Source organism: Neophocaena asiaeorientalis, unplaced genomic scaffold (assembly GCF_003031525.2).
Source record: "Neophocaena asiaeorientalis asiaeorientalis breed wild unplaced genomic scaffold, Neophocaena_asiaeorientalis_V1.1 scaffold362, whole genome shotgun sequence".
NCBI lineage: Eukaryota > Metazoa > Chordata > Mammalia > Artiodactyla > Phocoenidae > Neophocaena > Neophocaena asiaeorientalis.
In genome coordinates this window covers 2,683,879-2,695,923 of record NW_020175700.1, presented here as the reverse complement: position 1 = coordinate 2,695,923, position 12,045 = coordinate 2,683,879, and the positions used below count along the sequence as shown (strand labels likewise).

The window sequence follows — 12,045 nt, the reverse complement described above, 5'->3', positions numbered from 1 at the left end:
CTTTCACTTATTTTAAAACTCTTTAGTGCTTGTGTCAGTAGCACATGTACTAAAATTGGAACAATACAGAGAAGAGTAGCATGGCCCCTGTGTAAGGATGACACACAAATTCATGAAGCATTCCATATTTTTAATCTAATTTTAAGAAAAGAAACAAATGAGCTTATTTACAAAACAGAAACAGACTTACAGGTATCAGAAACAAACTTATGATTACCAAAGGTGAAACATGGCAGGGAGGATTAAATTAGGAGCTTGGAATTAACGTACACGCACTACTATATGTAAGATAACCAACAAGACTTAACTGTATAGCACAGGGAACTCTACTCAGTATTCTGTGATAACCTATATGAGAAAAGAACCTGAAAAAGAATGAATACATGTGTATGTAAAACTAGATCACTTTTCTGTGCACCTGAAACTAACACAACATTGTAAATCAACTATACTTCAATTAAGTTAAAAAAATAAATGAAAGTAAATAAAATAAAGTGAGGCTGTGGTAAGACCACTCCCCCCTCAAAAAAACTATTTACTGAACATCTACTATGTGCTAGGCACTAGGTATGGGGCGATGAATAAACTGGCATGATTCCTGTTCTCACAGCTTCCTGTAGAGTGGAAGAGACTGTTATTAAACACAGAACAGTTAAATTATTTCAAATTGTGGTTAAGTGCTCCAAGGAAAAGAGAAGTGTGCTCTGGTGACTTAGGTGAAGGGGTCCAAGGACATCCTCATTGAGAAAATGGCATTTGAGTTGTGAGGACAAGTCAGTCAGGTGGCTGTTTGGAAAAGAATTTACCAAATGGAGCTATTGCATGTTCAGAGGCCAGGGTGTGGGGAGGAGATTCAGTGCTTGAACTCATGAAGGCCAGTGTGATTATGTGGTTGCTCCCTACTTGGACTTTAGGGGAAGCCACAGGACGACAGAGGGAGGCCACAGGAAATTGGGAGTGGGGGGGTCTTAGTGAATTTGCGAGTTGGCGTAACGAGGGTTTCCATTCCCTCTGCTGTTTGACTGGTTTGCTCATCCTGGTGGAGCCCAAGGCTACTTTACATGTGGAAGTCCAAGGAATGGCTGACGTGGCCATAAAGGAACCACTCACCTCTTGGTGACCCATTGGGGACATTGGAAGTTTGGGAGCCCCACTAGTAAGGGTGTCAGGAGAACTGCAGCCATGCTCAGATGAATGTGCCTTTCTGGGCAGGTTCTTTGGCCCTGGAGTGTCCTCGGCATTCGGGAAGGGGGTTCTTTGGGAAAGAGTCATAGTCTGGTGACTGGGTCTAGGCCAAAAGAGGAGCACTTGACTTATTTTACCACCTCTAGGTCTGCTGGTGGGTTATTTGAGCTCTCTCTCCATGTGTTAGGGGACATCTCGGGCTTCTGTGAAACTCAAGGGGCCTTTGGAGGAGTGAAGGATGTTTGATTGTTAACTGCTCTGGAAATATGTGGGCATCCAATATATTTGGAAGAACCCCTGACATCCAAGACAGAACCACAAATTTGTTTTCCCTAAGCTTCTAAAAAGAGGGCAAAGGATTTTTTGATCCTTTTGTTCCTTGTTTATGGACTTCATTCTCTCATTCACTTACATATTCAAAAATAATGACTGAAAGCCAACTACGTACGTACCAGGCACCCTGCTCAGTGTGGGAGATACAGAGGCGAGAAGGGCAGTCCCCACCCTCAAAACCCAGATACTTGTGGAGATGTATAGCCCACGACCCGAGGCTATGCTGAGCACTATTGGGTATCAGGGGAGGGGTGGAAGGAAGAAGCCTTCACCTATATTTTAGTTTTGTGTTGAAGCAATGAAGAGTTCCTGGTCCAAAGATACGATGGCCTGCCCTCCTTGCAAAGATGGAGGAATATCTGCGCTGTCTGAAGTTTCTTGTACTTCTTTGCCAAAGATGAAAGACTATCTGTCAAAAGAAACCATATCCAGGAACCCTGTGGGGGATTCCAGGTGCAGAAGACAAGTTGATTTCTTTTCAGGCTTTTGTTTGTCCCGTCTTGCTCTGGCTGAAACATGGCATGTTAATTAATTTCTCTTTCCAAGCTGTGTATTTGGGGGATGTTCTTTTTTTCTCTTCCATCAATTTAGAAGATAAAATCATCAAGCTCCAGTAGGCTAATGTAATCTTTCAGCAATAGACTTAACTGAAAAGTGGTGGTGAGAAGCACATGATAATTCCAAACATTTGCATTTGTTTTCTTGAATTTGCCAAATGTATCTTGATGGACCTCTGAGATGACTGTTCTTTCTGGGAATCACACGTTGTCCTGATTGTCCTGACTATGTGGCTATACACACTTCAACTCATGTGAAGGTGACCTGCCCAGTCCACACTTCTTAAGGCAAGAAAGAAGATGGGCATCTGTTATGGACTAAAATGTGTCCCCACTAATCTCTGTGTTGAAGTTCTAACCCCCAGCACCTCAGACTAGGAATGTGTTTGGAAATAGGGCCTTTAAAGAAGTGATTATAGTTAAATGAGGTCATTAGGGAGTCCTTGTAAGAAGAGGAAATTTGGACTTAGATGGGTAAAGAGGGAAGATCTGTGAAGATGAAGACAGAAGGCAGCCATCTGCAAATCAGGAAGAGAGGCCTCAGAAGAAACCAACCCTGCTGACACCTCAATCTTGGCTTCTAGTCTCCAGAACTGTGAAGAAATAAATGTCTGTTGTTTAAGCCACCCAGTCTGTTACTTTGTAATGGCAACCCTAGCTGACTAATGCAGTATCTTTTACGGGAAACATTTAATATTTAATAGAGGTTGAGACGAGGTTTTAGACTGATGTGAAATAAACCAGAAAACGCAGCCATCTGCCTTACCTTCAGGGAACCCTATGACAGCCAGTGTGAAACATTCTTACTGGAATAGGCCCAGCGTCTTTGTTAGATGGTGCTACCTTGCATTTTCCATTTTTCCTGCTTCTTTTTTTCTGGTTGTACAGCTCTGCCCTTTCCTGATACAATGAATAGTGCTTTTCTTCCTTCTCTCCTTCCAGTTGGAAGCCTGCTTTCCCTAGGAGTCTGGGCTGTTTCCTTGACGATTCTTTCATCTGTGGGGTATTTATAGGACTGTTAAAGTTTTACATGCTTCTCTCCCTCCCTTGAGGGGAGCACCCAGCGCCCGGCCAGCCACAGATTCAGGGTTTGACTGGCACCTGTTGAACAATTATCGTCTTTTCTCAGTTGGTGTGAGGTGGGTGTATTAGAAGCCTTGTTCTTCCTTGCCGGCAGTCTGTGACTGGACAGGGAGAGTGGTAGAAACCGAGTGAAGATGGCAGTCTTCCGTGGGCCTGGGTTTTCTTATTGGATGTGTGACTTTTTTCCATCTCAAGCTTCCCTCAATTCTAGTATTTTCCAGCACTGTTCCTGTTTCTCTCCTCCCCAGACCTCACGAAAGTCTGTACCATTTCCTCACCTCTCACTTTTTTCCCTTCCCTGGCCTGGTTTCCGCTCCCCTGTCCTCAGCAGCACTCTCTGTAAGACCCACCTGGGTCTGGACCTGGCCCTCAGCTGTGCTGGAGGAGCTGAGCAGCCCCGCCTCCTGAGACTTTATTTTCCCTGCTCCTGTGACGCCGTGCTCTGCTTTCCCTGCACCTTGCCATCCGCCCCCCGCTTGGTTCCATTTCTTCTCTCCAGTCATGCAGTTTGGAGGTCCCGGAAGGATCGGTCTGGGATCGTTGCTTCCTAGATGCCTATCTCTGATCTCGCCTTTGCTTTTGAGCGCCAAGCCTGCACACTTGACAGCCAACTTGACCTCTCCACTTGGGTACTTTAAAAGCACCTGAAACTAACAAGGCCAAAACTTGCAGTGCTTTTTTTTCACACCTGGCTCTGTTCCAGGGGTCCCTAATTCAGTGGTTAGCACAACCATACAAACCAGGAGTTATACTTGATAGCCCTTCTTTACACACCCAAATATCCCCAGTATTCTTGGCCTCACCCTCTAAGTACCTCCTGAATCTATTTGCTTCCTTTCACCGGCAGTTGCCCCCTTTGTCTAGCTGTGGTCCCTATGTACCTGAGCTCCTGTAGTGGTCATCCAACTAGTGTCCCCACTTCCATGTCCCCCTGGAATCTGTTCTACCCATAACAGCCAGGGTGACACATTGGAAGCACAAGCCCTAGATGGCTTCCCACTGCTCTGGCGTTAAAGAAGAAAACCCTGAGCACATTGCATTTGACCCTTCAAGTGTGCCCCTGCCTTATTGCTCAAGCCTCTTGGCCAGCCACACTCTCTCTGGCTCTTGGATCCCTGTGGTTTCTAGAACATGCCATGCTTTCTTCTGTCCCCAGGGCCTATGTACCTGCTGTCCCCACTGCCTGGACTGCTCCCATCTCCTCTCTTCTCACTGCCACTGATTGACTGTTGCTTATCCTCCTAATCTTGGCCCTAGTGTCACTTCCTGATGGAACCCAATCTAAATTGGAACCCCCTTCTTTTTATCCTGTCATAGTATTATCTATTCTTTCTTGCAAACATTTGTTATATTTGTAATTTTTATATATTCATTTGTTCATTTGATTAATGTTTATTCCTCCTAGGTGGTCACCTACATTACCTAGCACATAGTAGGTTCACAATTCATATTTGGTGACCAAATGAGTATCTTCCCACCTCACCCACAGACAGTAGTGCCTGGTTGCTTGGTGCCCACGTGGCTCTGACCATGGGTGGAAAGGTCTGGCAGGGCCAGCTCAGCCTTCTTACCCCTGGTCCTGCTGCCTCCCAGGGTGGGGGTGTGTGTGAGACACCTCCTGCCTAATGAAGGGACTGATTTTGGACTCCAAGGTTGATCAGTTCTTCATTCAGCATCTTAACCACAAAAAACCTTATTTTCCACCTTTCTTTGTAAGGAATTTACATGAAAAAAATATGCCTTTTATAAAAGTGACTTGGCCTTGGGGGAAGTTATTTAAAGAATTCATACTTGGAGCACAAAACTTATTTTTTTCCTTTTAAAAAAAAAAAGAGAGAAGGCCATTATTTTTCAAGGATATTGGATTTATGCAGCTGCCAAAAGTTCACCTGACTGGGAGTGCTTCTGCACATGTGGAACCATCGTTTCTAGTTGAAAAGGTAGTTTTTTGTTTGTTTGTTTGTTTTTAAATAAGCAGACCCTTTGGTTGAAGAAAATAAAAGTGATCAGAAAATAGTTTTTTTGGACCTGATAATTTTTTTGGAAAGCATGTTGTTTGTCTGTGTGTGTGCAAACTTAAAAATGAGACTTGTTGTTCATGCTTCCTCCTCCAGTACTTTCCCCATGTTGACTATGAATCTGTAAGGTGCTGTCCTCGGGTCTTTGGATGTGGCAGTGATAGGCTGTTGGGAAGTCTATGGCACACAATGATGCTTGCGTTTCCTTCACAGGGCACCCCATTGATTGGTTTTCATTAAAGATGACTCAGAATGAAGGGCAGCGTTCCTGTCTATGGCAGGGTTCTGCAGTGTGGAAGTGCATATCCAATATCTTAATATTTCCATGGTGAAGAAATAAATCCTTATTTCTAGAACTGGGAGGAGTCCTTGAAGCTTGAATGAAATATAGGAATTAGTTCTAGGACTGACCCTCTCATTTTAGGCTATATCAGTTTGTGTCTAGTTAGGAAAACAGAAACTGTGCTAGGTATTTCTAATTATGAGATTTAACACAGGGAATTGGTTACATCAGTGTCAAAGTCTGAATGAGCAAAAGTGGAGCTGAGGTAACCCAGGTAATAGCTATCACCCCAGGGCTGGGGAAAGAAAAGAGAAAAGGTGGCATTTCCAAGACCACAGAGCTTGCAGCAGTGGTCTGTGGGGCTGGGGCTCAGACCTGTGAGGGACATCAGACCATCAATGAGGTACAGCCAAGCAGGTGTCTCTATGGATGTACCTCTGAGGGAGATGAGGAGGCTTGGCTGGGAGTTCCCCAGGAGCTGGAGGCTAGAGCCACAGCTACCCAATACTGCTGGAACAATGCCACCCTGAGCTGAAACACAGGAGCCCATTCTCCCCATCTCCTGCCTTCCAGTCTCCCTCCAGCGCCCCCTGTTGGCAGAGCTGAACAGGAAGCCAGCTAGCAAGGGAGTCCAGGAAATAGTTTACAGGCCCCCAACCCCAGAGTGGAGCACAGAAGAGAGGGCTGGGAGAAAAAGGGCAAATAACTGGTGCACAGGAAATGGATGCCTTTCTGTTAAGTGGCACCTTCAACGGCATCAAGATTAGGCCCAGGTGAATTTTCAGAGTTCCCAACTCCCACCCTGAAGGTATTTTTATTACATCTCTGCTTATTTTGGGAGAGTTAAAGACAAAAGATAGTGGGGCTATTGGACATGCAGTTGAAACCACACATCTTACCATTTTTCATGCTGTGGCAGCGGTGGCTTTGGTTCCTTGAAAATGGGTTGATGTGGCCATGGCAGGGGTGTCTGTACACAGAAATCTCGCTTGTGGCGACAATTGGTCTCTCCTCCAAGGATTGTGACTGTCTGTTTTCCATCTTAATGAGAAACATTTGATTTCCATTCTTCTATCCTGTGTGAAATGTCATTAATGTTTCATGGTTTAAATAGCTGATTTCATGTACAGTCATGTTTTGTGTTCTATCATATTTCTGATGATTAAAATATTCTGCCCTCTGGAATGTTGGGAGGTTACATTGGGATGTTGAGCAGGACTTATAAGCCACTCCTCTTGAAACTGATATTTTTGTATAATTATAACTTATTGTTGCATGATTGAGGATGTCCTTAGAGAAACTCTTTCATGCCCCTACCCAGTAAGAAATGTCGAAGACAACAAGTTGATTGGTTAGTGTCTAGACTAGAGGTCCTGATCAGACCCTGTAGGGTGCATACAAGAATCCACTATTGGTTCTGGGTCATGCATGCAAAGTTTAAAAATTAGCATTTAGACCCTAATAGTTAACAGCAATAATAGTAATGTAATAATAAGTATAGAAATAAGACTAGCAGCATCATTTGAGTGTGCTTATTATATACCTGACCCTGTGTTAGTTTCCCCACATCCACCCTAAGAGAGCAGAATAATTATCCCCTTGTTTTAGAGATGAGGAAGCTTGCCCCTGGCCAGCCCAGCACGAGCAGACTCTACCCAGCTCTGTTGGATGTCACAGCTGGGCTCCTCACAATTAGAGTTGTCCCCTCCTCCTTAGGTGGAGGGAGTACTGTGTGAGAATTCAATTTTAGGGCATTTAGGTTAAGTTCCTTGACACTTAATCTTGTTATTAATTAGGAATTTCAAAGAGTTAAAAAAATTCACTCAATTAAGTGTAATTCTCGAATGTTATGTTCCTACTATGCACCAGGCAGTGCTCGGCGCTTTGGTGGGTCCAGAGGATGATGTTTGGGTCCTTAAGCTCACAGTCTAGCCCAGAAGGCGAGCACAGACCCATGTTAGACTATAACATGGATGGGAGTTTGGAGTTTGCAGGATTGCTGGGGAGCAGGGGATTCAGGGGGCACTCCAAGCACCTCAGAGTTGGCTGTCCAGGTCCTCCACCTGCAGTGGGCCATGGCGGGGGTGGGGGGCGGTCACTTGGGCAAGCTGCATGGACCCCAGAGCTCCAGTCTCCTGCTTAGTCTGGTCTGAGAGGTTTTACTGTTCTCATGGCTACTTCTGTTTTCTAGTTTTGAATTAGTTTTCGATGTGGTAGGTACAGAAAAAAGAAAAGTCCCATCCACGTGTCCTGCATGGCAGCCCAGCCAGTTCAGGCGGGGGAGCTGTAGACCCTTGTACCTTGGGTGGGCTGTGCCACTGAGTGAACAAGGGGACCCTGCCTGCCGAGCAGCACCCCTCTTATTCCGGAAGCCAGTGTCACCATCTGTGCTCTCACCTCTTCTTTCTAACTCAGACCACCTGTCATCCCCCTTTCTTGGTTCTGCTGCCCCACTCTTGCCCTCCTGTTATGTTGGCTGCTGGGCCCTTGGTCCTTCTGGGTGCTCTCACTGCCCCCTCCCCTGCGAACTGAGGGATCACTTGAGGCTGCCGACTTGGAACACGCAGTGGAATTTCTTTGGAATTCCCTTTGATGAGTGTTTTTAATTTTCCGTCCTTCAGTGTTATAGAAGGGACTGAGGGATCACTTGAGGCTTCTGATGGGTTTGCCTTTGTCCTGCCCACTAGAGAGCTGGAGAAAACCCATGGTTAAAAGAATACGTGATTCTGGACTCTTCCCCGGGTTCTGGTTGTCCACCGTGCTAGTGTGCCCAGGTGGGGACGTTCTTGATCTGGACCTTGAGTGCTGTGTGTGGGAAATGTTTATTTTTCTGTCTTGAATGACAAGTTCAGGTTAAGTCTGCATCTCCCTGTTGACTCTGTAAGCATGTTTGACACCTGCTACCTGGTTCCTAGTGGTGGAGACTCATCTTTGTCTTCTCAGCCTGAAGAGCCCAGTGCCCTTGGGAAGCTGTCTCCACTTCCTTCACCATGTCTGCTTTCCCTCTAATTTGCTTCTGCAGCTGGCAGTTCTCCTTTGGCACAAAGAGTAACCTGAGGTCTTCTCTGGTGATGACATTATAGAATCAGACATGCAAGGATCCTCCTTGTGCAGTGGGACGTAGAGTAATTTCAGGGCTGGCTTCTACCGTTTGAACTCTCACACCAAATATTTTGTGATTTATGCATTGGTTTTCCCTAGTGAATACCTAAATACTCTATTGTTGTTAAACTAAAGAAGTATCTATACTATATAGAGCTTGGCAGTTCATAACTGAGCTTATTTTTTACTTTACCAAGAGCAAAACTAACAACTACAGGAAATTATGTATTTGCTCAGCATTTTCATCAGTCTCCAAACTCTTAGAATAAGTAATATATAATTTGAATATGCTAAAAGTACAACATTTAGAATACCATTGTTTTCTTCCTTGTCTTTTTCTCTCCCGCATCTTGTTCCAAACAAGATTCAGGGTAACTTGCATAAACACACACAATTTTCTTTTTTAATGGATAATTGAGGCAAAAGGAAAATAAATGTAAGAAAAATATGAAGCCAGAGATTGAAAATCTACCAAGTCAGCACCAAGCCCCAGCAATGTGCTGGCAAAAGAAACTGCTGGGCTGGACTTGGGAATGATCCCCAGTGTCTGTGACAACAGGAGAGGGCCTGGGGCCTTGCAGGTTGTGGTCTGTCCTCATCAGTGGGGTGAGGGCCGCCTCCCTTGTTCCCACAGTGGAGGGAGACAGCTAATGACCAAGTGAGCTTGGAGGGCCCCCAGGTGGCTGCACGCCTGCCTGGCCTGAACTTTGACTTCTCCTGTGAGGTCTAAATCCAGCACTCATGTTATTATGAAATTGGTGTTTTTCTTCTTGCTTTTCAATATGCTTATAATCTGTGAATATTTGTATTGATGAAACTTTGTTTATTAGGGTATATTTATGCAGTTCATGGAATTAAAGGTGAAAATAGATTATGATTCCGTTTTCCCTGTAGGAAAGGAAGAACCATCAGAAGTGATGGCTGTAGAGCTTTGCTGGTGGAGGTGTTGCTGGGAGCAGGGAGAGAAGAGGAGGGTGAGCTTCCCTCCCCCTCCACCCCTGTTCCCACCTGCAGGGATAGGGAATGCAGGTCCTCGGTCTCTTACCTGCTATTACCCAATCCAGGCTTTTGGACAGACTGTTGAGCATCTTTATTGTTTCACTGCAGAAAGAGTGGTGCCTTTGATGAGGGCTTGTTGCCCTAGACTTCACTGGAGTGGGTATTCAGTATGTGGCCCGGGCACCGCATTGCCTTTTGAAATCTGAAAAATTTTGATCTCCTGAAACCAACCTAGCAGTGGGTGTCTGAATCGAGGCTTGGGGCCTCTCCTCTTGTGCTTGGGACAGGACAGAGCCCTGGAGTATGTGGGGGTCACCAGCCAGCCTAGCGTGGTTGTGGCGTGACAGCCCCAGTTAGCAGTCCTTGGTGAGGGGGGCTCAGGTAAGAGCACACATGGCCCGGGAGCTGGCTGTGTAGTTGCTGCTGTTGCTCAAGGACCTGGTGCGAGTGGAGGCCATCTGAGCGGAAGGAGCTGTCACTGAAGGCTGCTTCTCCTGGTCAGGCCCTGCAGCAGCCAAGTCGGTATACAGCATCCTTTCTCACTCAGTTTTCTGTGGCCTTTCCCATCCCCATGTTTTACGTTCAGACAACAGCGAGGAGCATGTTCGCACCCAAAGCCAATGCAAGCGGGAGAGTCAGAGCTGCTGGGTGAAGCCTGAGTTCTAGGGCCAAATTTACCCCTGCCCAGTGCTTGACTTCAGCTTTGTTCTGTGGGAAAGAGGGATTTCACTCTCTCATTCATCCATGTATTCATTCATTCACTCACTCAAGCATGCATTCATTCAGTGAGTGTTTATTTCGCAACATGTGCTGGACCTGGGGCTGGGGGCAGTGAAAGGGACAGATAAGGTAGTTGTAGTGCAAACCCTTTAAAAACCACAGAGCAACTGACCGTTGTGTTTTACCTGTGACTGAGTGTTCTGGGCATATGTTAACGTACAGCATTTTACCCTTTATGATCCCCTGTTTATTAGCTCTCCAAGGTCCATCAGGGAGGGAGGGGCAGGTCTTGTTTGTTTCTACTTGAAAGGGTGATGCCCAGTGCATCATTTTGATGTGTGAAATGTCCAGGGGGTGATCTGCTCCTCTGGTGGGGAGTGCTGGGCTACCTTTCTTAGTACTCCCCTGTTACGTGTTTAAGCTCGCCATCTCCCAGAGAAATGTCAGTAGTGCATCCTTTAGACCCTGCTAAAAATGCAGCTCTTTTCATACAGGAACCAGAAAATATAGACATGGTGTGAAAACAAGCAGCCAGTGTGGGGAAGAACTGCAGAGGAGTTCATGAGTTGGGATGCTGAGAGATGGGCAATAAATTCCAACTTTGGGAGGAGCTGAGGCACAGTTTGGCTTGTGGTCGCCTGGGAGAATGTGGGTGAGCTTGTTATAGCAAAGCTCCTGCTTGGGTGGCCCTTTAGTTCTGCTGCTTTAAAATGTGGCTGACATGGCTCATCACAAATTCCAAGATGGACAGGTTGGCCTGATCCAGGCAGTGAGCACCCGGCAGGCATGCTGAGCCCAGGATTTGGAGGTCACCCATGGTCCACCTTCCTCGTGTTCCGAGACGACCCATTGGTGAATGTGGGTGTAGGTCCAGAGAGAGATCCTCAAAGAGGGGCCTCTTTCATTTTGGCCATGTACAAAGGCAGTACCATCTGACACCTTACCTTTTATCTTAGAATAGACCCTGCCTTCCCGAATTCGATTCCTGAGGCCTGGAAGTCTCCATGGGAGGTGGGCCTGGCTTTGGGGAGGAGGGAACCACCCTGCAGGTTGACAAGACATATATATAGATTTATATCTGCTTCTCTCTACATCACTAAATAATCTTCACAGTTGTACTTTTCATGGCTGCCTGCTGTTTTACCATTGTTGGCTTTCTCTGTGGATGGATTTTAGATTGTTTTCCAGTTTGTCTCATTGCACGGACCATTCTTGTTTGTACACTATGACCCATATTTCAGTTTTTTCTTATAGTATGCATCTTTGGTTCTGGAATGATTGGGTCACTGTATGAGGGCAGTTTGTGCATATATGGGTTGGGTTTACTGCATGGAAGTTGTAGCAGAGCTGGCTTCCGTGTGAGCTGGTATAAAGATAGAAAAAATCGCTATCAAATTAAGGAACTGCCTTTCTATTCACATTCGGATTCTGAAAGTGCATGTTATTCATACCAACCTTTGATGTTAGTCAGAGGCGTTTGCACCCTCAAATCTGTATGTCAGTCCTCACATGGCAGCTTTGAGCGTCCAGACATCCTGACGTGGGCTCAAAATAATGACCATAGCTGTTTAGCAAGTAAGATCTTCTAGGAAATCAGTTGATCTGAGGGGAGTCAGTGGAGAATTACTTACTGTTTACTAATACCTTCCCTGTGGTAAGGAAAGAACAAACTCCAGTCTTGGCCTGGATGTGTGTGTCCTGTTTTTTTTTTTTGAAGTACTGCTTTTGTGCCTGCTAAAGTTTGTAGCTCCTTATTTGTGACTCT

The 12,045-nt window shown here is 45.7% G+C and overlaps 1 protein-coding gene and 1 non-coding gene across 2 annotated transcripts in view; both read left to right on the top strand.

Annotated features, from left to right (window-relative positions):
• The window catches only part of ADAMTS17 (ADAM metallopeptidase with thrombospondin type 1 motif 17), a 346,664-nt gene that overhangs the window by 56,058 nt on the left and 278,561 nt on the right, over nt 1-12,045 (top strand). The window lies entirely within an intron of this gene.
• LOC112390993 (U6 spliceosomal RNA) lies at nt 26-132 on the top strand. The gene has a single exon (XR_003001380.1). It is a non-coding gene; the product is annotated as a U6 spliceosomal RNA (small nuclear RNA).